Raw genomic sequence first — 25,448 nt, forward strand, 5'->3', positions numbered from 1 at the left:
CGGACCTGAGGACACAGGGAGGGGGAAGGGTAAGCTGGGATGAAGTGAGAGAGTGGCATGGACATATATACACTACCAAAGGTGAAATAGATAGCTATTGGGAAGCAGCTGCATATAGCACAGGGCGATCAGCTCAGTGCTCTGTAACCACCTAGAGGGGTGGGATAGGGAAGGTGGGAGGGAGACACAAGAGGGAGAGGATATGGGGATATATGTATACGAATAGTTGATTCACTTTGTTATACAGCAGAAGCTAACACAACAAGGTAAAGCAATTATCTCCAATAAAGATGTTAACAACAACAACAAAAAAACCCCCAAAATCTAAGTCAATCAAGCCAACGGAGACAATGTATGTGCTTACAGTTCAAGAAATCCACAAGGGAATCCTTTATTCTGTAGGCAATGAATGGTCCATTCGAAAAGGAAAAAACTTTCTAAAATGTTGTCTTTCCATTTATTGTTCAGAACATCATTTTTATACCTCTGCATTTCTTACTATTCAAAGCCAAGTCACGTGAGTTACAGGGAAGCAGCTGATGGATTTAAAGTTGGGTCACTGGATTTAAAAACCAGTGGCAGTTGATTGATTTAAATCCCAGTCATATGACATGAGGAGGGGGTGCTAAAAACTGCTTTTTCATCTCTGGCTCAGAATATCATATTTACCTTGGTTTTTCTTATGATTTAGAAAACTTGAGCTGTCTCTCCTTGGAATCATCAGGAGAAAAATACAGTATTTCAGGTTCATTCTTGAAACCAACTTCTCACGGTTAAGGTGTATTGGCTAAAAGATCTTCCTTCTTCAAGAGATTCCAAACCTCTGTAAGACACTTCATTGTAATTGGAGGAAAAAGAAGAATGAATTCAGGCCAGCAGCTGCAGGAGGCCAAGGCAGCCCCCAGGACTAGGGAAGGAGGAGGAGGAAGGGCTGAGAGTTGCCATTAGAGCAGACAACCTCCAGAGGGCGCTGAAGCACCGGCAGAGCCCACCTGCCACTCCCAGTTTGGCACTCCAGGGTCAGATTCGGGTTTGGAGATGGGGTTGCTGTAACCCCAAGGAGGTGAGCAGAGAGGAGGAGTTGATTACCAGTCTCCTCTGACTCTCTGACCCAAATTGCCTGGCTTCACAGGGGGGACAGGGTTTTGCTTTCAGCAAACTGGTGGGGCACTTCCAGGCTGGTCGGGTTGCCCAGTGGCATTTGTTTATCAGTTCTAGTAGTGTTTGTGTGGAATTTTTAGGGTTTCCTTTATATATGTTATCATGTCATCTGCATATAATGACAACTTTACCTCTTCCCTTCCGATTTGGTTAGATTATATTTCTTTTTCTTGTCTGATTGTTGTGGCTAGGACTTCCAATACTATGTTGAAGAGAAGATGTGAGAGTGGGCATCCTTGTCTTGTTCCAGATTTTAGCAGGAAGGCTTTCAGCTTATGAACGTTGAGTATTATATTGGCTGTGGGTTTGTCATAAATAGCTTTTATTATGTTGAGATATGTTTCCTCTGTACCCACGTTGGTAAGTGTTTTTACCATGAATGGATGTTGAAGCTTTTCAAATGCTTTTTCACCATCTATTGAGATGATCGTTTGTTTCTTGTTTTTCCTTTGTCGATGGGGTGTATCATGTTGATTGATTTGCATATGTTGAAACAGCTTTGTGAAACTGGGGTGAATCAAATTTGGTCATGGTGTATGATCCTCTTATGTGTTGTCAGATTTGGTTTTCTAATATTCAGTTGAGAATTTTTGCATCTATATTTATCAACGATATTGGCCTGCAGTTTTCTTTTTTGGTAGTGTCTTTCTCTGTGTTTTTTTAAAAAGTCTTTATTGAATTTGTTCCAATATTGCTTCTGTTTTATGTTTTGGTTTCTTGTTTGTGAGGCATGTGGGATCTTAGCTCCAAAACCAGGGATCGAACCCGCACCCCCTGCACTGGAAGGCAAAATCTTAACTGCTGGACCACCAGAAAAGTCCCCATCTGTTTTATTTGGTTTTTTAAAAAGTAAATTTCTTTCTTTCTTTATTTTTGGATGCATTGGGCATTCGTTGCTGTGCTCGGGCTCTCTCTAGTTGCGGTGAGCGGGGGCTACTCTTCATTGTGGTGTGCAGGCTGTTCATTGTGGTGGCTTCTTTTGTTGCAGATCATGGGCTCTAGGTGCATGGGCTTCAGCAGTTGTGGCTATCAGGCTCAGTAGTTGTGGCTCGTGGGCTGTAGAGCGCAGGCTCAGTAGTTGTGGCACACAGGCTTAGTTGCTCCATGGCATGTGGGATCTTTCCAGACCAGGTCTCGAACCTATGTCCCCTGCAGTGGCAGACAGATTCTTAACCACTGTGCCACCAGGGAAGTCCCCCCTCCCCATCTGTTTTTGATATCAGCGTGATAGTGGCTTCATAGAATGTCTTTGGAAGTATTCCTTACTCTTCAATCTTTTCGAAGAGTTTGAGAAGAATCAGTGTAAGTTCTGCTTTTTATATTTGGTAGAATTTGCCTGTGAAACCATCTGATCCTGGACTTCTGTTGGTAGGGAGTTTTTTTAAATTACAGATTCTATTTTTTTTTAATTCTATTTATTTATTTATTTATTTTGGCTGTGTTGGGTCTTCGTTTCTGTGCGAGAGCTTTCTCTAGTTGCAGCGAGCGGGGGCCACTCTTCATCACGGTGCGTGGGCCTCTCACTATCGTGACCTCTCTTGTTGCGGAGCACGGGCTCCAGACGCTCAGGCTCAGTAGTTGTGGCTCATGGGCCCAGTTGCTCCACGGCATGTGGGATCTTCCTAGACCAGGGCTCGAACCCGTGTCCCCTGCATTGGCAGGCAGATTCTCAATCACCACGCCACCAGGGAAACCCTCTATTTTGCTTTTAGTGATCAGTATGTTCAAGTTATCTATTTCTTCTTGATTCAGTTTTGTTCGGCTGTAAAAAAACAAAATATATTTTTAAGTTATGTTAGCACCTAAATACTTACCATGTATTAGACCACAAAAGAGAGAAGAAAAAATATTAAAATATTTTTTCAGATACAACAAGTATTGAAATGTTTTAAAGAAATTGGTAAAATAATACTAATTACAATAATGACAAATTGTTCTGAACTTAAAGACTACTTATATCTAAGATGCATATTATATGCTTATTGTTTTATTGTTTTTAAATACATGGAATGTTTTCTCCTTTCTAATGTAATTCTTTTATTTTACCTGTATATTGTGAAAAAATTTAGTTGCACATAATATAAAAAATTACACTTTAATAGGAGATATTAATCCATTTACATTTACTATAGTACTGAAAATACTTAGGTTTAGCGTTCCATGTCATTGAGTGCTCTTTTTTATTTATTTATTTTTAAAAAAGATTTAATTTGGAGGGGGGGGGGCATAAATTATTTATTTATTTATTTATTTAATTTTAACATCTTGATTGGACTATAATTGCTTTACAATGGTGTGTTAGTCTCTGCTTTAGAACAAAGTGAATCAGCTATACATATCCATATATCCCCATATCTCCTCCCTGTTGCGTCTCCCTCCCGCCCTCCCTATCCCACCCCTCTAAGTGGTCATAAAGCACTGAGCTGATCTCCCTCTTCTATGCAGCTGTTTCCTACTAGCTAGCTATTTCACATTTGGTAGTATATATAAGTCCATGCCACTCTCTCACTTCGTCCCAGCTTACCCTTCCCCCTCCCCATGTCCTCAAGTCCATTCTCTATGTCTGCGTCTTTATTCCTGTCCTGTCCCTAGGTTCTTCCCAACCGTTTCTTTTCCTTTTCTTTTTAGATTCCACATATATGTGTTAGCATACAGTATTTGTTTTTCTCTTTCTGACTTACTTCACTCTGTATGACAGACTCTAGGTCCATCCATCTCACTACAAATAACTCAATTTCATTTCTTTTTATGGCTGAGTAATATTCCATTTTATATTGAAGATGTGCAACATCTTTTTTACCCATTCATCAGTTGATGGACACTTAGGTTGCTTCCATGTCCTGGCTATTGCAAATAGAGCTGCAATGAACATTGTGGAACATGACTCTTTTTGAATTATGGTTTTCTCCAGGTATATGCCCAGTAGTGGGATTGCTGTGTCATATGGTAGTTCTATTTTTAGTTTTTTAAGGAACCTCCATACCGTTCTCGATAGTGGCTGTATCAATTTACACTCCCACCAACGGTGCAAGAGGGTTCCCTTTTTTCCACACCTCTGCAGCATTTATTGTTTGTAGATTTTTTTGATGATGGCCATTCTTACCTGTGTGTGGTGATACCTCATTGTAATTTCGAGTTGCATTTCTCTAATGATCAGTGATGTTGAGCATTCTTTCATGTGTTTGTTGGCAATCTGTATATCTTCTTTGGAGAAATGTCTATTTAGGTCTTCTGCCCATTTATGGATTGGGTTGTTTGTTTGTTTTTTTTTGATATTGAGCTGCATGGGCTGCTTGTAAAGTTTGGAGATTAATCCTTTGTCAGCTGCTTCGTTGGCAAATATTTTCTCCCATTCTGAGGGTGGCCTTTTCGTCTTGTTTACGTTTTCCTTTGCTGTGCAAAAGCTTTTAAGTCTCCTTAGGTCTCATTTGTTTATGTTTCTTTTTAATTTCCATTTTCTAGGAGGTGGGTCAAAAAGGATCTTGCTGTGATTGATGTCATAGAGTGTTCTGCCTATGTTTTCCTCTAAGAGTTTGATAGTGTCTGGCCTTACAGTTAGGTCTTTAATCCATTTTGAGTTTATTTTTGTGTATGGTGTTAGGGAGTCTTCTAATTTCATTCTTTTACTGGTAGCTGTCCAGTTTTCCCAGCACCACTTATTGAAGAGGCTGTGATTTCTCCATTGTATATTCTTGCCTCCTTTATCAAAAATAAGGTGACCATATGTGTATGGGTTTATGTCTGGGCTTTCTCTCCTGTTCCATTGCTCTATATTTCTGTTTTTGTGTCAGTACCATACTGTCTTGACTACTGTAGCTTTGTAGTATTGTCTGAAGTCAGGGAGCCTGATTCCTCCAGCTCTGTTTTTCTTCTCAAGATTGCTTTGGCTGTTCGGGGTCTTTTGTGTTTCCATACAAATTGTGAAATTTTTTTGTTCTAGTTCTCTGAAAAATTCCATTGGTAGTTTGATAGGGATTGCATTGAATCTGTAGATTGCTTTGGGTAGTAGAGTCATTTTCACAATGTTGATTCTTCCAATCCAAGAACATGGTATATCTCTGTATCTGTTTGTGTCATCATTGATTTCTTTCATCAGTGTCTTATAGTTTGTTGAGTAAACGTCTTTTGTCTCCTTAGGTAGGTTTATTCCTAGCTATTTTATTCTTTGTGTTGCAGTGGTAAATGGGGGTGTTTCCTTAATTTCTCTTTCAGATTTTTCATCTTTAGTGTATAGGAATGAAAGAGATATCTGTACATTAATTTTGTATCCTGCAACCTTACCAGTTCATTGATTAACTCTAGTAGGTTTCTGGTAGCATCTTTAGGATTCTCTATGTATAGTATCATGTCATCTGCAAACAGTGAGAGCTTAACTTCTTCTTTTCCGATTTGGATTCCTTTTATTTCTTTTTCTTCTCTGATTACTGTAGCTAAAAGTTCCAAAAGTGTGTGGAATAATAGTGGTGAGAGTGGGCAACCTTATCTTGTTCCTGATCTTGGTGGAAATGGTTTCACTTTTTCACCATTGAGAACGATGCTGGCTGTGGGTTTGTCATATATGGCCTTTATTATGTTGAGGTAAGTTCCCTCTATGCCTACTTTCTGGAGGGTTTTTATGATAAATGGGTGTTTAATATTGTCAAAAGCATTTTCTGCATCTATTGAGATGACCATATTGTTTTTATCCTTCAGTTTTTAAATATGGTGTATCACATTGATTTGCATGTATTGAAGAATCCTTGCACCCCTGGGATAAACCCCACTTGATCATGGTGTATGATCCTTTTAAGGCACTGTTGGATTCTGTTTGCTAGTATTGTGCAGTGGATTTTTGCAGCTATGTTCATCAGTGATATTGACCTGTAGTTTTCTTTCTTTGTGACATCTTTGTCTGGTTTTGGTGTCAGGGAGATGGTGGTCTCATAGAATAAGTTTGGGAGCGTTCCTCCCTCTGCTATATTTTGGAAGAGTTTGAGAAGGATAGGTGTTAACTCTTCTCTAAATGTTTGATAGAATTTGCCTGTGAAGCCATCTGGTCCTGGGCTTTTGTTTGTTGGAAGATTTTTAATCATAGTCTCAAGTTCAGTGCTTGGGATTGGTTTGTTTGTAGTTTCTATTTCTTCCTGGTTCAGTCTTGGAAGGTTGTGCTTTTCTAAGAATTTGTCCATTTCTTCCAGGTTGTCCATTTTATTGGCATATAGTTGCTTGCAATAATCTCTCATGATCCTTTGTATGTGTGCAGTGTCAGTTGTTACTTCTCCTTTTTCATTTGTAATTCTATTGATTTGAGTCGTCTCCCTTTTTTTCTTGATAAGTCTGGCTAATGGTTTATCAATTTTGTTTATCTTCTCAAAGAACCAGCTTTTAGATTTTTTGATCTTTGCTGTTGTTTCCTTCATTTCTTTTTCATTTATTTCTGGTCTGATCTTTATGATGTCTTTCCTCTGCTGACTTTGTTTTTTTTTTTCTTTCTTTCTCTAATTGCTTTAGGTGTAAGGTTAACTTGTTTATTTGAGATATTTCTTGTTTCTTGAGGTAGGATTGTATTGCTATAAACTTCTCTCTTAGAACTGCTCTTCCTGCATCCCATAGGTTTTGGGTCTTCATTGTCATTTGTTTCTAGGTATTTTTTTATTTCCTCTTTGATTTCTTCAGTGATGTCTTGGTTATTAAGTAGTGTATTGTTGAGCGTCCATGTGTTTCTATTTTTTACAGATTTTTTCCTGTAATTGATATCTAGTCTGATAGCATTGTGGTCGGAAAAGATACTTGATACGATTTCAATTTTCTTATATTTACCAAGGCTTGATTTGTGACCCAAGATATGATCTATCCTGGAGAATGTTCCAGGAGCACTTGAGAAAAAGTGTATTCTGTTCTTTTTGGATGGAATGTCCTATAAATATCAATTAAGTCCATCTTGTTCAATGTATCATTTAAAGCTTGTGTTTCCTTATTTATTTTCATTGTGGATGATCTGTCCATTGGTGAAAGTGGGGTGTTAAAGTCCCCTACTATGATTGTGTTGCTGTCGATTTCCCCTTTTATGGCTGTTAGCATTTGCCTTATGTATTGAGGTGCTCCTATGTTGGGTGCATAAATATATACAATTGTTATATCTTCTTCTTGGATTGATCCCTTGATCATTATGTAGTGTCCTTCTTTGTCTCCTGTAATAGTCTTTATTTTAAAGTCTTTTTTGTCTGATATGAGAATTGCTACTCTAGCTTTCTTTTGATTTCCATTTGCATGGAATATCTTATTCCATCCCCTCACTTTCCATCTGTATGTGTCCCTATGTCTGAAGTGGGTCTCTTGTAGACCACATACATACCGGTCATGTTTTCGGATCCATTCAGCCAGTCTATGTCTTTTGGTTGGAGCATTTAATCCATTTACATTTAAGGTAATTATTGATATGTATGTTCTTATTACCATTTTCTTAATTCTTTTGGGTTTCTTATTGTAGGTCTTTTCCTTCTCTTGTGTTTCCTGCCTAGAGAAGTTCCTTTAGCATTTGTTGTAAAGCGGGTTTGGTGGTGCTGAATTCTCTTAGCTTTTGCTTGTCTGTAAAGGTTTTAATTTCTCTGTCGAATCTGAACGAGATCCTTGGTGGGTCGAGTAATCTTGGTTGTAGCTTTTCCCCTTTCATTACTTTAAATATGTCCTGCCAGTCCCTTCTGGCTTGCAGAGTTTCTGCTGAAAGTTCAGCTGTTAACCTTATGGGGATTCCCTTGTATGTTATTTGTTGTTTTTCCCTTGCTGCTTTTAATATTTTTTCTTTGTATTTAATTTTTGATAGTTTGATTAATATATGTTTTGGCATGTTTCTCCTTGGGTTTATCTTGTATGGGACTCCCTGCGCTTCCTGGGCTTGATTAATGATTTCCTTTCCCATATTAGGGAAGTTTTCAACTATAATCTCTTTAAATATTTTCTCAGTGTCTTTCTTTTTCTCTTCTACTTCTGGGACCCCTATATTCGAATGTTGGTGTGTTTAATGTTTTCCCAGAGATGTCTCAGATTGTCCTCAATTCTTTTCATTCTGTTTTCTTTATTTTGCTTTGCAGTAGTTATTTCCACTATTTTATCTTCCAGGTCATTTATCCATTCTTCTGCCTCAGTTATTCTGCTATTGTTTCCTTCTAGAGAATTTTTAATTCCATTTATTGTGTTGTTCATCATTGTTTGTTTGCTCTTTAGTTCTTCTAGGTCCTTGTTAAACGTTTCTTGTCTATTCTCCATTCCAGTTCCAAGATTTGGGATCATCTTTACTATCATTACTCTGAATTCTTTTTCAGGTAGACTGCCTATTTCCTCCACATTTGTTAGGTCTGGTGGGTTTTTACCTTGCTCCTTCATCTGCTGTGTGTTTCTGTGTCTTCTCATTTGGCTTTGGGGACTGTGTTTGGGGTCTCCTTTTCAGAGGCTGCAGATTCGTAGTTCTCGTTGTATTTGGTGTCTGCCCCCAGTGGCTAAGGTTGGTTCAGTGGGTTGTGTAGGCTTTCTGATGGAGGGGACTGGTGCCTGTGTTCTGGTGGGTGTGTCTGGATCTTGTCTTTCTGGTGGACAGATCCGCATCTGGTGGTGTGTTTTGGGGTGTCTGTGACCTTATTGTGATTTTCGGCAGCCTCTCTGCTAATGGGTGGGTCTGCATTCCTGTCTTGCTAGTTGTTTGGCATGGGATGTCCAGCACTGGATCTTGCTGGTCTCTGAGTGGAGCTGGGTCTTAGCGTTGAGACGGATATCTCTGGGAGAGCTTTCGCCATTTGATATTACAAGGTGCCAGAGGTCTCTGGTAGACCAATGTCCTGAACTCGGCTCTCCCACCTCAGAGGCACAGGCTTGACACCCGGCTGGAGCACCAAGACCCTGTCAGCCACACAGCTGGGGGTGAGAGCAAGAGGTAGCTTTGGTACATCTCAAAGACCACCAATGAGGTTCACTGACCATTTTCTCTCCAGAAGTGAAGAAAACAAAATTCAGACTTTGGCTAGTCAGCCACTTTGGTAGCCAGCCTCCAAGATGGACCTAATTATCCCCTAATTATCTTCCCGTCTTCATGTACCAGTGTGGCTCCTCACACTTGAAAAGGGTTGACTGTTTAACTAATAAGAAATTGCAGAAATGACAAAGTGCAGCTTCCAAAGTTATAAAAGACATTGCAGCTTCTGCTTTGGTTTCTGCTAGATCACTCATCCTGGGGTAAGCCAGCTGCCATGTCATGAGGACACTCAAGCAGCCCTAAGGAGAGATCCATGTGGCAAGGAACTGAGGCCTCTTACCTACAGCCACGTGAGTGAGTCATCTCAGAAGTCAAAAGATTTAATTTTTTAAATTTTTGGTTGTGTTGGGTCTTCGTTGCTGCACAGGGTTTCTCCAGTTGTTACTAGAGAAGCAGGGGTTACTCATCGTTGTGGTGCACGGGCTTCTCCTTGCGGTGGTTTCTCTTTTTGTGGAGTACGGGCTCTAGGTGCATGGGCTTCAGTAGTTGTGTCATGCAGGCTCAATAGTTGTTGCTTGCAGGCTCTAGAGCACAGGCTCAGTACTTGTGGCACACGGGCTTAGTTGCTCTGCGGCATGTGGGATCTTCCCAGACCAGGGATGGAACCCCTGTTCCCTGCATTGGCAGGCAAATTCTTACCCACTGTGCCACCAGGGAAGTCCAGTGTGCTCTCTTTTAAACCTAGTCTGTTTTCATTATTTTCTATCTTAACGATTCTGTATTAAAGAAAAAAAAATAATACTCCTTTCTACCCCTCCTCTTTGAGGATTATATGTGAAGAAGTATGTCTTATTTATTAACCTCAAATTTTCACCTTACTTTTAAGAAGTAATCACAATGTCAAGTATTTAATACTTTTCACTTCCACCTTGAAAAGCATGGATATTAAAGTGCTAATACAATTACCTTCCCTGGTCTATCTTTTTTAGTTTTTGTTATGTATAAAAAACAACGAAAAACATGCATGGTTTGTAAGGAAATGACAAATTTCAGAAAATTCAGCATCTGAATACACTCTAAACATAGCTTCTAGATAAAGACACAGAAAATTGCCAGATACTCAGAGGCCCCCTGGTCCCATTCTAGTGACTCCCCTTAAGGTTTAATATTGTTCTGGTTTCTAACAAAAAGATAACTTTACCTGTATTTTGTATTTTATATAAATGTTATGGCACAGTAAAATCACATTTGGATTGGGCTTTTTTATTTTATGTTGTTTGTGAATATGCCTATATGGTTGCCTGTTGTTGTGATCATGCATTGCCACTGTTGCATAGGATTCCATAGTGTAAATATTTAACTATTAATTAATTTATTCCAATGTGTATTACAATATGAGTGATTTTCAGTTTGTGTCTACTGAGAACAGCACTGGTATATAAATTCTAGAACTTGAGCTTTGGTGGTGTGTGTATAAATTATTGTTCAGTATACACGTAGTAGTAAAATTTTCGAGTCATAGCTTTCTTGTGTTTCTCTTTTTAGATATTTCTAAATATTTTCAAAACATTTGTATGATTTTTCATCTTCAGCAGCAGTGAATGAGATTCAAGGATTATACACATTCTTGTCAAACTTGATAATACCTGTCATTTTCATTTGAACTTTCTGGTTGGTGAGTGATAATTCCAGGTATCACGCTTTTGCATTTAATTGACTACTAAGAAGCCAAACATCTTTTGATATGTTTACTTAACATTCTGTACTCTCTTTTTTGAAATATCTTTTGGTATATTTCCCCCATTTTGCTATTCCATTATCTTCTTATTGAAGACTTCCTTTTTTTTTAACATCTGAAGACTTCTTATTTAGGAGTTTTTAATACATGCTTGAGATGAGTTCTTCTCTCTTTCTGTCTCTCCTTCTCTTTCTTTAGATGAGTGTCAGTTTTTAATGTTAATAACATCTAATTTGTTATTTTCCTCTTTATTTATTTAGCCTTATTTCTATTTATTTATGTAGTCTTCTTACCTGTAGCAGAACACATTATTTATTCTAAACCACAAATATGTTTTCATTTCTTCAATAAATGTAATTATTAAGCTTTAAATTTAACTTTCTAAGCTAAATATGTTGTATCATAGTGAGTATTAATTTTTCTATGACAGCTGAAAGGTTACATTTATTCAGAAAATGTTGTATCAGCTTTCTTTTCATTTGCTCCTACTTCTCATTGATTCACAGTGGTAAACATCACTTCATCCATGGATCTGACTTTTCTCTGATTTCTCATGGTCATTCTCACTAATTCGTCTTGCCTCCTGAAATCTTTAGCAATCCCATTATTCCACAGAAGCAAAAACCTTCCTTGGGCCTTTTTCCTCAGAAGATTGATTATTCCCACATTTTAAATGGGAGATTGCAATAAGTTAGGAGAAAATGCCACAAGGGTCTCTCATTTTTTTTTCACATCCTGTATCAGCCTCTGCTTGCACTCTCTGTTCAAAGATATTTGTGCAACACATTGATGGAAGATGTCACTTGTTTCTCTCCTTGGGGAAAAGACAGATTAATTACCTAACAAATAAAATAAAGAGAGTGTCTTGCTCTTTTCAAATGTTGGACAGGATTGCTTGCATCCTAATTTAAATGTTTCAGGTGACTGAAGCTTAAGATTCCTAAGCTTTAATCCATACTTGCACCATGCACAGCACCCAACAGGAGAGCTTTACATAACCCCATGAGACACTTGTGTGCAAGTGGAACAGATAAAAATATAAAACTATTGCTGTCTTTTTGTGTCATAAAAATGATTTTTTGTCTCATTTAAAATATATTTTTCTAAAATCCAAAAACGTGTCAGGTTAAAATATTGTTATTTCAAATATGGTAAAATCGAAGACCCTTCAAATTTCTTTCCAGTTTTGTTGATGATGGGATGCCGTCAGAGATATGACTTCATTAAACACAATAGGTAAGATTCCTTCATAGGCCTGATTGGGGAATATGAAAATAAACCCCAGAAAAATCTGGACATTTTCTAGTTCTCAAATATTGGTTAAGATGGTACAAAGGGCCCTTCATTGTCCTATATGTTAATGCAGATCAATTGTGAGAGGTGGGGATAAAACAAGCAGCCTAAATATCCTTTATGTTTGTTGTACTACTAGTAGAAAGAGGAAGGGTCAACATGTCACCATGGTTGATATAGCAAATAAGCTGCTTGAAACTACACAGAAATGTACCTGCTTGTATTCTCTGTGCAGTTACCCTCTCTTTTGGTGTGCCCTGATACCTCCCTCAACTTATGTACCAACTCCAGCAGCATTAAGCAGAAATCCAAAGAAATCTATTCTTTGGAATTATGAGGAAGGGAAGAGTCAAACATTTTATAACATGCTCTATACAAGGATACACGTCACCATCCTTATCTATGTCATGCCATGCATGGAGGGTCAGTAGGTTCAGGGGATTCTGGAAGAACCAAGTTCTGTGGGGTTAATCACAGTTGCATTCATGGGCAGTAAAAGAGAAGGGCCTTATCTTGGTCACTTTCTCAATGCTAGTAGCTACAAAAAGAAGAGGATAGCAGACATCTTAGGGAGAAGAACCAACATTAAATGAAATGTCCTAATTACTCTAGGCAACCTCTCATGGTGGCCTCCCATAGCTCCTCAAATCCCTACATACTTGCACAAGGGATAGTGTAATATTACTGGAGTGTCTGACTGCAGATTAACATTATTTTTGTTGAAAAAATAAAAATAGGTTCAAGTGATAGGGTTTGAAAAGGGTTCACAGTGTGAGGGAAACTATTGTAACAATGTGGACAGAACCCTTTGGATGGATTCATCATGTTTTTTTGTTTTTTGTTTTTTGCTGCTTCAGAATCTGTAGTAGAGATTGGTGTGTTCCATGATACATCGCCGCTTCTTATAAGTTTTAGATGGAATACCCCATTAGGAAGAAGTGCACGTAAGGAAGATTAGTGAGTCAAACTCCTCTGCCCTCTGTCAGCAGTGGGTGCAAAGGGATTTAGACCAAGTGCTTTCATCCTTTGATTTGCAAAGTTTTCACTATATGAATGATGTTTTGTTTGTTTGCAGGTCAGGAGCCTTGGTCTCAATATCCCTGTTTAAAAAGTGTTATCACGTGTCTGCCAGAAAGAATTGCTGATGATACTGGGAAAAATTGAGAGTTATCCTTAACAATTAAGGGTTTTGTAGCGACATGGATGGACCTAGAGATTGTTATACTGAGTGAAGCAAGTCAGACACAGAAAGACAGATATCATATGATATTGCTTATATGAGGAATCTAAAAAAGAAAAAAAAGGTACAAATGAACTTATTTACACAACAGAAATAGAATCATGGATATAGAAAACAAACTTATGGTTACCAGGGGATAAGTGGGGAAGGGATAAATTGGGAGATTGGGACTGACTTATACACACTACTATATATAAAATAGATAAGTATTGATAAAGACCTGCTTTATAGCACAGGGAGCTCTACTCAGTGGTCTGTACTGGCGTATACGGAAAAAGAATCTTATAAAAAAAACAAGGGTTTTGGGATTATATAATAAATATAAATGTGCAAACCTTTAACATGAAAGGAAAAATCAGTTAACTCTGTGGTCCCTGTTATGGTGTAAATATTTTGTACCTCTAATTTTAAAATTTTGAAACCCAGCTCCCATGTTGATGGTATTAGGAGGTGGGGCTTTGGGGAGGTGATTAGGTCATGAGGCCAGAGACCTCAAACATGGGATTAGTGACCTAATAAATGTAGCACACAGAAGATCTTATGCCCATTCCATGATTTCATTGCCGAGCGAGAAGACCCACATTATGAACCAGAAATTGGTCCCTCACCAGACAGTAAGTCAGCTGGCAACTTGTTCTTTTTTTAAAAAAATTAATTAGATAATTAATTAATTAATTTTTTAGCTGTGTTGGGTCTTTGGTGCGGTGCGCGGGCTTCTCATTGAGTGGCTTCTCTTGTTGCAGAGCACGGGCTCTAGGCGTGTGGGTTTCAGTAGTTGTGGCTCACGGGCTCAGTAGTTGTGGCCTGTGGACTCTAGAGCACAGGCTCAGTATTTGTGGTGCACGGGCTTAGTTGTTCCATGGCATGTGGGATCTTCCTGGACCAGGGCTCGAACTCTTGTCCCCTTTATTGGTAGGCAGATTCTTAACCACTGCACCTCCAGGGAAGCCCCTGGTTACTTGTTCTTGAACTTTTCAGCCTCAGCAATTATGAGAAAACAAAAATATTCTGTTGTTTATAAAATACCAAGTCTCTCGTATTTTGTTTTAGCAGTCAAAGAGCTGGCTGAGGAGAAATATCTGTGAGCTTGAAGACATATCAGGAGAAACCTTTAAATCTCAAAAGAAAAGAGAAAATGGGCAGGAAAGAAATCAACAGAACAGAGTAATCAATAATTGTGGAACAATGAAAAATGCTGTGACCTATACATAATGGGTATAGCAGGAGGAGAATAAAGATAATAAAGAACAGAAAATATTTTTTAAAAATGACTGAGAATCTCCCCAAATGAATGTCTGACACTAAATCCACAACATCCAAAATTAGAAGAACATATGAATAGTAAAGAAAACTGACCAATATCTCTCAGGAACATCAATGCAAAAATGCTCAACAAAATATTACCAAATCGAATCCAACAATATTTTGAGAGAATTTTATATCATGAATGAGAGGAAATAATCCCAGGTATGAAAGGCTGGTTCAACATTCTAGAATCAAATAATTATATCCATCATATCAACACCTTAAAGACAATCATTAGCATATCAATAGATTCAGAAGACCTTTGAAAAAATCTAACACCCATTCTTCATAAAAACTCTCAGTTAAAGAAATAGACTGGAGCTTTCTCAAGTTGATAACAAAGATTTACAGGAAACTTTTATCTTACGTCATGATTAATGGTCAAAACCATGAAGCTTTTCCACTAAGTTCAGGTAAAAGCAAGGATGTCCCCTTTCATGACTCCTTTTCCATATTTTACTCCAAGTCCTTGCTAATGCAATAAGGCACGAAAATAAATAAAACAAATACAGATTGGGTAGAAAAAAATGAAAGCAACCTAAATAAAATGTGGACCAATATACTTTATGGACACCTCACCAAAGAAAATAGACACTATGCATATAAGTATACAGAAGAATAATCCAGATTACATGCTGCCATGAAAAAGCAAATTAAAAATACAATTACATACCACTATGTAACACTTAGAATGGCTAAAATGTGAACAATGACAAGAACAAATTTTGTAGGAGATGTGGAACAATAGGAAATGTCATTTGTCATTGGTGGAAATGAAAAATAATACAGCTATTTTGGTAGTCTGATTGACACTTGCTAGAATATTGAGCATTCCCTTACTGTACAATCTGTCAAGTGTTCTCATGGATATTTACTGAAAGTAGTTTAAAACATACTTCCAGAGGAAAACCTGCATATGGATATTTATAGCACCTAATTCAATATTGCCAAAATGTGAATGAAACTAAGGTGTCCTCCAATAGGTGAATGAAATGATATAGTATTAATATATTCTGGGAATGGGATAATATTGAGCACTAAAAAAGTAAGCTATCAAGCCATATAAAGAGATGGGAATTCTTTTTTTTTCTTTTGAAATATAGGTGATTTTCTTTATTTTGAAATTTAAATTTTATTGGAGTATAGTTGATTTACAATGTTGTGTTCATTTCAGCTGCACAGCAAGTGATTCAGTTACACATATGCATATATTCATTCTTTATCAGATTCTTTTCTGATAACGGTATTCCCAGAATACTGAGTAGAGCTCCCTGTGCTATACAGTAGGTCCTTGTTGCTTATCTGTTATATATAGTAGTATTCGTATGTTTACCCCAAGCTCCTGATTTATCCCTACCCCCCACCTCTCCCCTTTGGTAACCATAAGTTTGTTTTCCAAGTCTGTGAGTCTGCCTCTGTTTTGTAAGTTAGTTCATTTGTATCAATTTTTAGCTTCCACCTAGAAGTGATATCATCCAATATTTGTCTTACTCTGTCTGACTTACTTCACTTAGTACAATCATCTCTAGGTCCATCCATGTTACTGCAACTGGCATTATTTTCTTCTATTTTATGGCTGAGTCATATTCCATTATATATATGTATCACATATTCTTTACCTATATTCATATGTTGATGGACATTTTGGTTGCTTCCATGTCTTCGCTATTGTAAAGAGTGTTGCAGTGAACATTGGGGAAGATGTGTCTTTTCGATTTATGCTTTCCTCCAGATATGCACACAGGAGTGAACTTGCTGGATCATCTGGTAGCTCTATTTTATTTTATTTTACTTCATTTCATTTCAATTTCAATTTTTTTGGAATAGAGTTGATTTACAATGTTGTGTTACTTTCTGCTGCACAGCACAGTGAAGCAGTTATACATATATCCAATCCTTTTTGGATTCCTTTCTCATACAGGTCATTACAGAGTATTGAGTAGAGTTCCCTGTGCTATACAGTAAGCCCTTATTTGTTATCTCTTTTATATATAGTGGTGTGTATATGTCAATCCCAATTTCCAATTTATCCCTCCCACCTCCCCTTACTCTGGTAACCTCCATTCTGTGCTCCATAGTGGCTGTTACCAATTGGCATTGCCACTGATAGCATAGAATTGGTGGCGCAGTGGTTAAGAATCTGCCTGCCAGTTCAGGGGACACAGGTTCGAGCCCTGGCCCGGGAAGATCTCACATGCCACAGAACAAGTAAGCCCGTGCACCACAACTACTCAATCTGTGCTCTAGAGCCCACGAGCCACAACTACTGAAGCCTGTGTGCCTACAGCTTGTGCTCCACAACAAGAGAAGCCACCACAAAGAGAAGGCTTCGTACCACAACGATGAGTAGCCCCCGCTTGCTGCAACTATAGAAAAGCCGCGTGCAGCAATGAAGACCCAACGCAGATTAAAAAAAAATAAGTAGTAGGTTTCTCTTTTTTCCACATCCTCTGAAGCATTTCTTGTTTGTAGACATTGTGATGATGGCTCTTCTGAGTGGTTCCAGGTGATACTTCTTTGTACATCTGATTTGCATTTGTCTAACATAAAGCAATGGTGAGTATCTTCATATGTGCTTTTTTTTTTGAACAGTGTCAGTAAGATTTACCCCTTGAAAAAGGGTTATTGAAAGGTTGCCTTGTTTTGAAGTCTACTTCGATTACCTACCCCAAGACATTTTTTGAGGGCTGTTGTCATTTACAGCTCCCCAGGCATTGTGAATATGAAGTGCGTATAAGGTCCAGTTTTAGAATTGTTGTTATGGGAAACAGAAGGCGGCAGGATTTCTACTGTCCCTCTCTGGTTACTGACACAACCTTAGATGTAGGGCAAGTCCTGTTCTTGGGTATTAAATTAGAGTGGAATGTGCCTGACCAAACATGTAAGGGCTTCTGTCCCATTCCTTCTTCCCCCTTACCCTTCATCCCCCGAACAAGTATAAACCCCTGCAAAATCACCTGTTGAGGGTGCTGTCTTGTAGAGTGGGATGACCCTTACGAAGGAGTCGGGAGGTCGGAACCCAAACACCAGGATATGTTGAGAGCAGGTGATTTTCCAAATGTCATCCAGCCCAGAGAGTCCACCATCCTTTGGGTGTCAGAGGGTTGGTTTAGTAGTATGAGGGCACACTTAGATCTGGAGATAGTGATCCCATGCAGAGGGGACCAGGTACTACATGTTCAAGGGGGGCGATTTAGCTGGCATATCCTCCCGAGGTCCTCAGGCCCACAACAGTCCAGCTTTGGGACCAAATTGTGTCTGTGTCCAGGGATGTGACACTAGTACGTTCACTGCGACTAAACAAATTTAGTGATCATTTTTCTTTTTTTAATTTAATTTTAAATTTATAATGGAGTATATAGTTGATTTATCATATTGTGTTCATTTTTGACATACACCAACATGATTCATTTATACAGAGATAACTATATATTCTTTTTAGAATTATTTTCCCATTGAGGTTACTAAAGGGTGTTGAGAAGAGTTCCAAGTGCTCTACAGCAGGTCCATGTTGATTACAAGTTTTCTCTCTGTAAATATGTATATACTAACTCCAACCTCATGATTTATGCCTCCAACACACCTTTCCAGTTTGGTAACCATAAGTTTGTGTTCTAAGTCTGGGACTCTGTTTCTGTGTTGTAAGATAGTACCTTTCTATCAATTTTTAGATTCCACCGATAAGTAATATCATATGATATGTTTCATTGCCTGATTTATGACACTTAGTATGAATGTATGTAGGTCCTTCTGAGTGGCCCTAAATGGCCTTATTTCATTCACTTCATGGCTGAGTAATATTCCATTGTACATATCTACCATAATTTCTTTATCCATTCTTCCCTCCAAGGACTTTTAGGTAGCTTCTGAGTAGAGGCTCTTGTAAACAGGGCTGCATAAATTTTAGAGTGCCTGGGTCCTGTCAATTTACGTTTTTTCCAAGATACAGGCCCAGGAGTGGAAGCGCCATATGCTCTGAAGCTCTGGTTTTTAGATTTTTAAGGAATCACCACCCACTTCTCCAGAGTGGCTGTTAGCAATTTACATTCCCACCATCAGCTTGTCAGGGTTCCCTTTTCTCCACGCTCTGTCCTGCATTTCAGGTTTTACAGTTTGTGAGGTTGGCCATTCTGACTGGTGCGAAGTGATATCTCTTTGTAGTATTAATTTACATTGCCTGCCTGTTTTGTTGGCCAAAAATGGAGTAAGGGTTTTTCCTGAATATATTAAGGAATAACGCATACGGCCTTTTTGGCAAACTGCATCATTGGCGATGTTCAGCAGCTTTGCATGTGCTTTAATGACGAGTGCAAACTACCCCTTGAAATCCCTTTCCTGCAATTCTGCCTTGCTTACAAGGCCTTTACGAATACTTGGCTCAAGAAATGACTCCATTAGAGGTGTTAATTACAACCCTGCATGTTTGTGAATTGCAGTGCCCCTGAGCACCGGTTTTCAACTTGTTTAGGGAAGCAGACACAAAGGGGCAGGATTTCTACAGACCCATTCCAGTTACTGGGGCACCTGAAGGATAGGGAAATTCTTCTTCCAGGTAGGAAACTAGAGTGGCATATGCCTGTCCAAACATCTAAGGCTTGTGTCTCATTCCATCCCTCCATTCCCCTTCTTCACCGGAAAATTCCAAGCCGTGCAAAACCGGCTGTTGAGTGTGCTGCCTTCCCAAAGTGGGGAGACTGTAAGGAAAGGAGCTGGGGAACCCGAATACCAGGAGACGTGGAGATGAGGTGACTTTTCCAAACTCTTCCCGATCAGACGGTGTACCATCCTCTGGATGTGCCATGCATGTTTTAGCTGTAGGAAGGGTCCCCTGCACCTGGAGATATGGGACCCATGGAATGGGGGCCAGGCAGTATTACTCTAAAAGTGTTGCATTTGCTGTCCCATCCTCACGAAGCCTGTCAGACCAACGAGTGTAGAGCCTTAGCTCCCATCCAGCTCTGTGTCTAGATATGGTCAGTCCAGGTTGCATCACAGCCCTTGAACAAATTTTGTAAGAATTTCTCTCTCTCTCACTGTCTTTATTTTCTTCTTGTTATTTAATTTTATAATGGGGTATAGCTGATTTTCAATACTGTGTTTCTTCCTGCTCTACATCTATCCACTTGATTCACTTAAAGAGAGACATCAATAAATTCTTTTACAGATTCTTACCAGTCTTATATATCCTTTTCTGGTGACAACACTGTGCTGAGTCCAGCTCTTTGAGCTATAGAGTAGGTCCTGTCGAATACCTATTTTGTTTATGGAACCGTATCTGTGCTAATTTCAACCTCCTGGTTTATGCATCACCCCGCCCCACCTTTCTCCTTTAGCAGCCATAAGTGTGTTTTCTAAATGTGTGACTCCGTTTCTGTTTTGTAATTGCGTTCATGTGAAGGCATTTTTAGATACTATCTATAAGTGATACCTTATGATAAGTCTCTTTTTATGTCTGACTTAGGTCACTTAGAATGATCGTACCTCAGTCTCCACGAGTTGCTGCCACTGGCCTTATTTCATTGATTTAATTGCTGAGTAATATTCCATTGTACATAAGTACCACATCTTCTTTATCCATTTTTTCCTTCCAAGGACATGTAAGTTGTACCCAAATCGAGGCATTTCTAAACAGAGCAGCCCTAAACTTTGGGGTGCCTGTGTCTTGTCGATTTTTTGGTTTTCCCAAGATATACGCCCATGAGGGGAAGTGCTGTATGCTGTGTAGCTCTGTTTTTTAGAAGTTTGAAGATACAGCATACACTTCTCAAGAGTGGCCGGTGGCAATTTACATCCCGCCGATCAGCATAACAAGGCTCCCTTTTCTTCGTGGCCTGTCCTGCATTTCTGGGTTTTACACTTTTTCAGCATGGGCCTTTTGACCAATACGAAGTGAGACATTTTTGTAATGCTGATGTGCATTGCCCGCTTGTTTAGTTGGCCAAAAAAAGCATCTGCGTTTTTTCCAAAATTTATTCAGGAAAGAACGCAGGTGCCCTTTTTGGCCAACTGCATCATTGTCGAAGTTCTGCGGAATTTCATGTGCTTTGAAGGCGAGTCCAATCTACCTGTGAAAAACTGTTTCCTGCAATTCTGTCTTGCTTTGAAATCCTCTTCCTTGCCTTACCTCAATACATTTTTAGACGAGAGTTATCATTTATAACTCTGCAGATTTGTGAATTGCCGTGCTCCTGAGCTCCATTTTCCAAATCGCTTTTTTGGGAGCTGGCCGCAAACCCGCAGAATTGCTTCAGGCCCTATTCTGGTTCCGGGGGGCAGGCTGAGCCTGTGGTTAATTCTTCTTCCTGATGGGAAAATAGAGTGAGCTGTGTCTGTCCCAACAGCTAGAGCTAGTCTCTCATTGGTTCCCCCTCTTCCCGTTCATCCTCAGGACAAATTGCAACCTGTACGGAACAGGAAGTTAAAGGTGCTGATTCTCCAAGGAGGGAGATTGCTAGTAAAGCGGCTGGAATGGCGAACCCGAGCACAAGGAGATGAGAAATCAGGTGCGTTTTAGAAACCTTTCCCGATCACACGGTGAACCATCTTCTGGGTTTCTCATGCATGCTTTGGATGTAGGGAGATGCCCTTGAACCTGGAGATTTGGGACCCATGGGATGGGTACCACGCAGTATTACTTTAAAGGGTCTGTGTTTGCTCACCCAACCTCACCAAACCTCTCAGCCCCAAGAGTGTCCACCCTTATGTCTCAATCAGCTGTGGGTCTAGATATGGTCAATCCAGGTTGCATCACAGCCCCTGAACGAATTTTGTAAGAATTTCTCTCTCTTTCACTGTCTTTGTTTCACGGGTTTTTAAAAGTAATTTATTTTTTTAATGGGGTTTAGCTACTTTTCACTGCTGTGTTTATGCTGCTTTACACCAACTTGACTCACTTACAGAGCGATATCAGTACATAGGTTTTAAGATTCTTACTAGTCAGATATATTCTTGGGCGGTGAATAGGGGGTGTTGAGTCCAGTTCACTGAGCAAGGAGTCGGTCTTGTCTATTACATATTGGGTTTATGGAACGGTATCTGAGTTAATTTGAAACCATTGTTTTATGCATCACCCCACCTCACCCTTCCCGTTAAGCAGCCATAGTGTGTTTTCTAAACGTGTGACTCTGTTCTGTTTTGCAATTCAGTTCAAGTTTAGCGGTTTTTACATTCCTTTATAAGTGATATCTTATGATCAGTGTCTCTTTCTGTGTGACTTATTTCACTTAGAATCGTCATACCTAAATCCACTCATCATGCTGCTACTAGCCTTATGACGTTGATTTCATGGCTGAGTGATATTCCATTGTACATAAGGACCACAACTTCTTTATCCATTCTTCTCTTTCCTGGGATATTTAAGGTGTACCAAAGTGGAGGTTCTTGTCAACAGAGCAGCCCTAAACTTTGGGGTGCCCGTGTCTTGTTGATTTTTAGATTTCCCATTGTATACACCTATGAGTGGAAGTGCCCTATGCTCTGTAGCTGTGTTTTTTAGATGTTTCAGGAAACACCATACCCGAGTGACCATTGGCAGTTTTCATTCCCGCCCATCAGCCTAACAAGGCTCCCTTTTCTCCCTGGCCTGTCCTTCCTGCATGTCTGGTTTTTACACTTTTTTAGGATGGCCCTTTTGACCTATGGGAAGTGAGACTTCTTTGTAGTGCTGATTTTCCTTTCCGGGTTGCTTGGTTGGCCAAAAAGGGCGTATGCGTTTTTTCCTAAATATATTCAGGAAAAAACGCATACGCCCTTTTTGGCCAAGTGCATCATTGTCGACGTTTTCCCGCTTTTCATGTGCTTTAAAGACGTTTCGTATCTTCCTCCTGAAATCTGTTTCCTGTAATTCTGTCTTGCTTTCAAATACTGTTCGTTGCCTCCCCTTAGTATATTTTTGGATGAGAGTTATCATTTATAACCCTGCAAGTTTGTGAATTACAGTGCCCCTGAGCTACATTTTTCAAATGGCTTTTTTGGGAGCTGGCTGCGAAACCGCAGGATTGCTTCAGGCTCTATTCTGGTTCCATGGGGCAGGCTGAGCCTGTGGTTAATTCTTCTTCCTGATGGGAAATTAGAGTGACGTGTGCCTGTCCCAACACCTAGAGCTAGTCTCTCATGGGTTCCCCCTCATTCCGTTCATCCTCAGGACAAATTGCAACCTGTATGAAACAATAGGTTAAAGATGCTGATTCTCCAAGTGGGGAGATTGTTAGTAACGCTGCTGGATGGGGGGAACCCGAGCACCAGGAGATGTGAAATGAGGTCCATTTTAGAAACCTTTCCAGATCACACGGTGTACCATCTTCTGGGTTCCTTATGCATGTTTTCGATGTAGGAAGATGCCCTTGAACCTGGAGATTTGGGACCCATGGGATGGGTACCACGCAGTATTACTTTAAAGGATCTGCGTTTGCTCACCCAACCTCAGCAAACCTCTCAGCCCCAAGAGTGTCCACCCTTATGTCTCAATCAGCTGTGGGTCTAGATATGGTCAATCCAGGTTGCTTCAAAGCCCCTGAATGATCTCTGTAAGAATTTCTCTCTCTTTCAATGTCTTTGATGTTTTTTTTTTTGAAATTTATTTTTATAATGGGGTTTAGCTGATTTTCACTGCTGTGTTTATACCGTTTTACACCCACTTGATTCACTTACAGAGAGATATCAATACATAGGTTTTAAGATTCTTACTAGTCAGATATATTTTTTGTGCGTTGAATAGAGGGTTTGGAGTCCAGTTTACTGAGCAAGGAATAGGGCTTGTCTGTTACATATGTGGTTTATGGAACGCTATCTGTGCTAATTTCAAACCCTTGTTTTATGCCTCACCCCACCTCACCTTTCCGTTAAGCAGCCATGGTGTGTTCTCTAAATGTGTGGCTCTATTTTGTTTTGTAGTACAGGTCCTGTGTAGCGATTTTTACATTCCCTCTATAAGTGATATCTTATGATAAGTGTCTTTTTCTGTGTGACTTATTTCACTTCTAAACATCGTACGTAAATCCAGTCAGCATGCTGCTACTAGCCTTATAACATTTATTACATGGCTGAGTGATATTCCATTGTACATAAGTACCACAACTTCTTTATCCATTTTTCTCTTTCCTGGGATATTTAAGGTGTACCGAATTGGAGTTTCTTGTAAACAGAGCAGCCCTAAACTTTGGGGTGCCCTTGTCTTGTTGATTTTTAGATTTCCCAATTTATACGCCCATGAGTGGAAGTGCCCTATGCTCTCTAGCTGTGTTTTTTAGATGTTTTAGGAAACACCATACACTTCTACAGAGTGGCCATTGGCAGTTTACATCCCCCCCATCAGCCTAACAAGGCTCCCTTTTCTCCATGGCCTGTCCTGCATTTCTGGTTTTTACACTTTTTTCAGCATGGTCCCCTTTGACCCATGGGAAGTGAGACTTCTTTGTATTGCTGATTTGCATTTCCGGCTTGCTTGGAGAGTCATAATTTATAATTCTACAGATTTGTGAATTGAAGTTTCCTGAGCTTCATTTGTCACCTCGCTTTTTTGGGAGCTGGCCGCAAAACCGGTGGTGTGCTTCTGCCCCTACTGTGGTTTCGGGCGGCAGGCTAAGCCTTTGCTTAATTCTTCTTCCTGATTGGAAATTAGAGTGACATTTGCCTGTCCGAACATCTAGGGCTTGTCTCTCATTGTTTCTCCTCCTTCCCCTTCATCCTGTGGACAAATTCCCAACTCTGTGCAACAGGACATTGAAGGTGCTGACATCCTCAAGTGGGGAGATTTTTAGGAAAGAGGCTGGTGGGGTGAACTCGACCACCATGAGATTAAGAGATGAGGTGCCTTTTCCAAAATCTTCCTGATCCAACCGTGTACCATCTTCTGGGTGTCACAGGCATGTTTTAGCTGTAGGAAAGTTCCCATGTATGTAAGGAGAACACCAGGGATTTTTCCAAATCAGTGTCTCCCCGAACCCCAATCTGGCGAATTTTTAAGCCACTGGTACATGTATGTTCATTAAGGGACTTGGGCCGTAAGCAGAGTCCGAAATTTAGGTGAGTGAAGTCTTCAGGGTCAGAAACGCTCGCCATCGGCCTCCTTTAGGTTCCTTTTTATCTGTAGTTGATACATGATGTCAATATAGATATCTATTGTTTTTCAGATTATTTCCCCTTAGGGGTTATTACAAAATATTGGGTATAGTTCCCTGTGCTATACAGTAGTTCCTTGTTGATGATATATTTTATACATAGAAGTGTGTATATGTTAATCCGAAACTGTTAATTTATCCCTCCTCCCACCTTTACCCTTTGGTAATAAAATATATAAGATTTTATACTTCGCAGAAATCCAGGAGCTGAAAGAGAGGTATAATTTTCAATGGAAAATCATTCAAAACAAGATTGAACCTTCAGCCAAGATTAGTAGATCCACATCCTTGGAAAGAAATCACTGCATTTCTCTAATGTTGACCTGACAAATACGACAAACCCCTCCACTGAACTTGCTTATAATAAAGTGATGGAAATATCAAATGGAAGTGTTAGAAACATCTTATTTTACACGAGCCTTATACACTGCTCTATGTTAATAACAGTTTGGCTCACGCATCTATTCTTTGAAGTTACAATGTTCTCAAATTCTGTTACTGATCCTGCAGAGTCGGCCCCAACAAGGGTCCCCCTGCCCAGTGTCATTGGAGCCAACAGATCGAGACTGAGTTTGGTTCAGAAGCAAAGGAAAACTTTATATTTTGATCAGAGAATGGAGAGGTGAGAGCGTGCGCTCCCCCGCGGGC

At 39.5% G+C, this 25,448-nt stretch overlaps 1 long non-coding RNA gene across 1 annotated transcript; it reads left to right on the forward strand.

Annotated features, from left to right (window-relative positions):
- The first annotated feature begins 8,821 nt into the window (after positions 1 to 8,821).
- On the forward strand, positions 8,822 to 25,185 carry LOC309658002. The gene is made up of 2 exons (XR_014261989.1): positions 8,822 to 9,580; positions 9,635 to 25,185. It is a non-coding gene; the product is annotated as an uncharacterized lncRNA (long non-coding RNA).
- The last annotated feature ends 263 nt before the right edge of the window (positions 25,186 to 25,448 follow it).

The sequence above is a fragment of the Balaenoptera physalus genome, assembly GCF_965194825.1.
Source record: "Balaenoptera physalus genome assembly, chromosome: 3".
Taxonomy (NCBI): domain Eukaryota; kingdom Metazoa; phylum Chordata; class Mammalia; order Artiodactyla; family Balaenopteridae; genus Balaenoptera; species Balaenoptera physalus.